At 47.5% G+C, this 5,242-nt stretch overlaps 1 long non-coding RNA gene across 1 annotated transcript; it reads left to right on the plus strand.

The window, feature by feature from the left end:
• Positions 1 to 3,697: 3,697 nt before the first annotated feature.
• LOC118242757 lies at positions 3,698 to 4,686 on the plus strand. Its single transcript, XR_004777016.1, has 2 exons — positions 3,698 to 3,896; positions 4,633 to 4,686. It is a non-coding gene; the product is annotated as an uncharacterized LOC118242757 (long non-coding RNA).
• The last annotated feature ends 556 nt before the right edge of the window (positions 4,687 to 5,242 follow it).

Raw genomic sequence — 5,242 nt, forward strand, 5'->3', positions numbered from 1 at the left:
CGGATCAGCCCTCGAGATGGAATATTGCGCCCCGAGATCGATGTCTGCGTGGAGACAGCAGTCAGGAGGGAGAGAGAGAGAGGGAGAGAGAGAGAGAGAGGCCCGGACAGCAGCTGGAGGGAAATGTCAGCGAGGCCGCGACGTGTCAACGCCAGCGCGGAGCTGTAATGGTTATCGATCCGCCGCGTTTTAACCGTTCAGACGCGGCGCGGGGACAGAGTGAGAGAGACAGCGAGGCGAGCTAACATGGAGCGAGAGTGTAATAGAAAATCACGCTCCCATGCCCCCCTCCCCTCTCCTCTCCTCTCCTCCCCCCCCCCCCCCCCCACCTCTGTCTCTGCTTGCAGATTGATCTTCCTCTTCCTGCTGCTCGCGAGCGCGCTCTGTCATTACGCGTCTCTGTCATTAGCGCGGAACCATCGGCACTGCTGGTCTGTGCCTGTGTCACTCCGCACAGACATACACTTTTCTCCCACACTGCTCCCTGTATTTATTAAAGCTGCTGACAGCCCGCTGCCTCGCAGACACATTAGGAAACCTTTAACCCCTGACTGCGGCTGGGGATGCCTCGGCGCAGAAAAGCCCCGGCCACTGGACATCTCTAGGATGGCCTTTGGATGTTCGCGCTGCTCTCTGTAGTCCGGCCTGCCCCCTTTCACACGCAGTAGGGACTGGATATTACGACCAAAGACGAGATAGAAATTTCCGCCTTTGTCCATCTACCCGGATCATTCTTGCAGACTTTGCGCCCAAGTTGCCCTTTTGTAGAAGCACCATCAGCACATTTACAAGGCTGTTCAGACTTCATTTGTAATTACATTTACAGGTCCTCTGTGAAGAGTTATGATTTGCGCAGTAGTCCTAAATCCATTACACTCATGCCACATTCACCACAATTCACTTAAGGGATCAAATGGCTTTTCTAGATTTACTGGACCTTGGGAATGCCACTATGATAGAAATGAATAAGGAGAGATATTCACATATTGTTGCTAAATGAGAATGATATAGCTTATAGCTGTTTAGAGTTGGTTTGCTGAGCGTCTGACAGGGTCAGCTCCTGCCATGATACAGTGTCAGAGAACGGACCCGATGCTCTGTGTTTATTTATAGCTGCCTCCCTCAGTACCATGGTCTGATAATGTGTTATGACATCTGATCTTTCAGAATATTTGTTAGAAATAAAAATGGACTTTATCTGTACACATTATTTCTCCTCTTCGTCATTTGCGATATTTCACTGTTTTTAATGACTGTGTGTGTGTGTGTGTGTGTGTGTGTGTGTGTGTGTGTGTGTGTGTGTGTGTTGAAGATATCTTTAGGCTTCGTTCACTAGCATGGTGCATGATGTTAGTGATCCTGAGAGATTGTGGCATTTTTTCCTCATGGGCTAATATCACAGGTTTTATTTGGTCAGAGTTTTATCTTTGCTCATTTTCAGTTATTCCCACGTCTCATCTGCGGTGTCTGCCATGAACTGCCATTGTTCTCTAATCTCTGGGAACTTTTCTAGTGGGAATGGTTTTGGCTGGTACTTACTGGCTTGGGTAGGATTCAGGTAATGTGGTCAGTCTTGTTTGGCAGCGCCACAGTGAGTTATCATCAGTCTCCTTCAGCCTGTCCGTCAGGGGCGGTTTCTTAGCGGCTGAGTTTTGTCTGAGGTCTGGCTCTCATTTCTGCCTTCATTTTTTTCTCAGGTTCTGGTGTTACATCTCTTGTCCAGCTCTGTAACTGCTGCCATCAGATGACCTTACAACCACGTGGGCGTCTCTGTGACGCTATTGGCCGAGCCGGCCTGTGCGCGCTGAGCGTTACCCTGCTTGTGCAGCGCCGTTTTGAAGGTTCTGCGCACGTGTGCGGCTCCTCCTGTCGGGATCCTGGTTGTGTGCCACCCTCTCCACCAGGCAGGGTACCTGATCACGCCCAGCGAGGAGCCCTCGAGGCATCTGCGCCCAATGGGACGGAAGAGAGGGGCCCGTGGGGCGCGGCTGATGACATGATGGCCGACAGCGAGCCATCATCTGAGTCTGATCTGAGTGTTTGAGCTGCCAGCCTGTAAGATGGCGGTCCAAGCCTGGAGAGCTTTTTCTAGATTGCTGCAGATCTCTACGCTTGGTGGGGGGGGTTTTTTTTTTGGGGGGGGGGGGGGTCATACATGTGGGAACAGTTTAAGGATGGAGGGAAAGAGCACTAGAAGGAGAGAAGAACAGAGGAGAATGAAGAGATGTAGTGTTTGTGGCATTTGAAACCAGCTTTCCTTTGGTATAAATCAAGGCTACCCAGGTGCAGAGGTAGTTAGGGCTTTGGAGACATTTATCACATGCCACGGTTGATTCGTGGAAGTGGTAGTGGTGGTATAACATCAATTCACTGAGCAGTGATGTATTTCTGTGTATTGGAACAAAAGTCCATTTGTATACCTGGTTTTACAGAAACATTTCCTCATTTCATGTAAATGAATTTTTAAGAATAGTGATATTACAGATGTAGGTTTTAACGTCTGACAGTGTTACGCATTACATTCAGTCAAATTACATGACGTCATGCCATTTAAAATTCAGAAGATTCATATTGTATTGTTAATCGGTATTTATTATTGTATTTTTATTGACAGGCCAATACTTTACAATCCTAATTTACAATATGTGTTAAAATTAATGTCTTCAGAAGGCCACTAGATAAAAGCGTTAGCTTTTCATGTGATTTTCTCAGTACACTCTATGCAGCACTCATTGATATGTATAATGTACAAAAAACAAATGTAAAATGTCTAATATTTAAAAATCGGTTTAGATTATGAATATGCATCATTCTCTATCACTATATGAACTGGAGCACAGTGATTTTTTTTTTTTTTCTTGCTCAAAGCGAGACTCAATTTGTGGGTTTGGTCCTTTTTCGGCAAGACGGATCTAGAATGCCCCTCATGTTGTGTGAGAAACCCAGCTCCCGCGGCGAAGCAGAAACCCTAATGCATATCTCACTGGCACGGCTGTCTGCAGGCAGAAAAGAAGAGGCATTTTAATGCATTTAAGAGTTGTTCTCTAGGTGCCAGTTGATAGACAGAGGAACCTTATATTTGCGAACACCTAGGGTTTAATGCACTCCATGGAGCTTTCTGCCTTGTCTTGCACCCAACAAAACATGTTCCACAGAATAAAGGGGAAAGCAAAGCACAAAATTATTCCTTCTGCCGCCTATCAAACCCTTGCATTCAGTCCAGCGTCTTAAGGGCGCGTCAGTCCGCCTGCCTCTCCCGGAGGGTAATTATCCTTTTTCCTGTCATGGCTCTCCAAATGATCTCTAACCACTGAGGTGCTTTTGCTGGAGCTCAGCTTTGTCAATAGGGAGGAAAAAGAGGTTTAATTTTCAGACAGCTGCACATCTACTTTTATCATGCTATTATTTGCTCTGTGGTCATCTATATCATCTGTCTGTCTCTGTGCGTTTACCTGCACCTCTTTAAGATTGGCTGTATGTGTGTACGGCCCACCTACATTAACATATTTATTCATAGTCTTGCACTTTTCTTGCAGTGCTTTTTTTTCGGTGTGTGTGTGTGCGTGTAACGTTTTTCACGCTCCACATTGTCCGTGTAATTTCCCTTTCAGCATCTCTCTGTTTTCCCCTCTCTTCCTTCCCTTTCAGAAAGAGCCGTGAATGGAAGGAAAATTATCACAATTACTCATATAATTGAGTCGCCTTTGTAGCAAGTGCAGCTCCAGTTGCTTTTTTTTTCCCATCAGCCAAAATGGTTTCATTATAGGGGTTTTCATATTCCCTGACACAGGGCGTCAGGAGAGGAGAGAGCAGAGGAGCGGCAAGGAGCGCGGAGAGGAGGAGAGGAGCCAGAGAGGCCCGGCGCACAGCGGCTGGGCGCGTGCAGGAGACGTCGGGTGAGCGGGGCGCACCATTAGGGTCACAGTGGGGGTAATTATCCCAGTGATGGAAAGAGCATCCACTGCCTTTTCTCCCCTGCACTGCAAATGCACCGTCCCCGGCTTTTAGGCAAAAAGAACTTTGTAATAAATGGAGCTTCCACCTACTACTTATACAAAAGAGAGAGAGCGCGAAAGAGGGGGCAAGAGGCAGAGAAGGGAGAGAAGGGAGCGCCTGGCCAAAAGGGAGGCCAGAGAGGGAGAGACATCAACATGACAATTTTCCATCATTAAGACTAATGACAGGCTGGCGGAAGGGATCAAGGGGAAGAGAAAGAGACGGAGCAGTCAGGTGTTGCCGAGGACTGACCTCTTTCTGCCTTTGTTCGGGGCTTTAACTCTTAACAAAACCTAAAAGGGCCCGGTAGCCCGCGCCACGGAGTCCTCCCACACAGCAAATGATTTAATTGGGAAATTTGCATGTTCCTCCATTTGCGAGGCAATTAATTGGACAAAGGATGCTTCCTCGTGGCCATGTAATCAAACATTGTTTCAAAATGCATCAGGGGGGAAAAACAGTGAAAAAAGTTAACGGTTTTGCTAGGCCACATTGTGGCGTGTGTGCCCTTTCTGCCTCTCGCCACGAATACCGGCTGGTTAAAAGCTTCGTCAGGCCTTGGCCATGTCGCAGCCCAGAACGCAGGCTTTTGTTTTGTCCGAGGATGATTTTCATGGATTTTAATTTACTGCCTAGTTTGAAGATTTGATGACTGCCTGTCTCGACCCCTTCGACTGTGGACACAACAAGGAAAAAATACGACAAGTGACAATTTTACAACCATTTCATTTCTCCGTTGTTGACACATTAAGTAACCACCATCTATTGGGATAGATTTTTTTTTTCCCTGTGAGTAGCACCTAACTCAGGTAATTGGTCATTTTGGAGGGCAATTTCAGGGCAGGTGGGAAGCTGGGCAGGTCTCTCTGACCCCTGCTGCTGGGATAATGGTGAGCGCTACTGGGGCTGTCACAGCCATGTTTGGAGGGTGTATGTGGAGTGTGTGTAAGGATGCCGTGGCACCACTAGCTGTGTGCTGGGCTCTCCCCAGTACGCCCTGCATCAGTGGTTTAGCCGTGTGAGTGATAGCTGTCGATTTGCAGGCAGAGGCGGGTTCTCGGCAGCGCTGACGGTCAGCCCTCATTTTAACTCACCCACCGTAAACCATCACTGTCATAAACCTGTTGGCTCTGATAATCATGAAATCTATTCACCCCTCATTTTCCAAGATTTCCGGAGAAGGGGGAAGGGGGAGACATTAGCGGTACTTTGGTCATGAACAAAATAGAATTTGAAAAACTACAGC

Source organism: Electrophorus electricus, chromosome 2 (assembly GCF_013358815.1).
Source record: "Electrophorus electricus isolate fEleEle1 chromosome 2, fEleEle1.pri, whole genome shotgun sequence".
Taxonomy (NCBI): Eukaryota; Metazoa; Chordata; class Actinopteri; order Gymnotiformes; family Gymnotidae; genus Electrophorus; species Electrophorus electricus.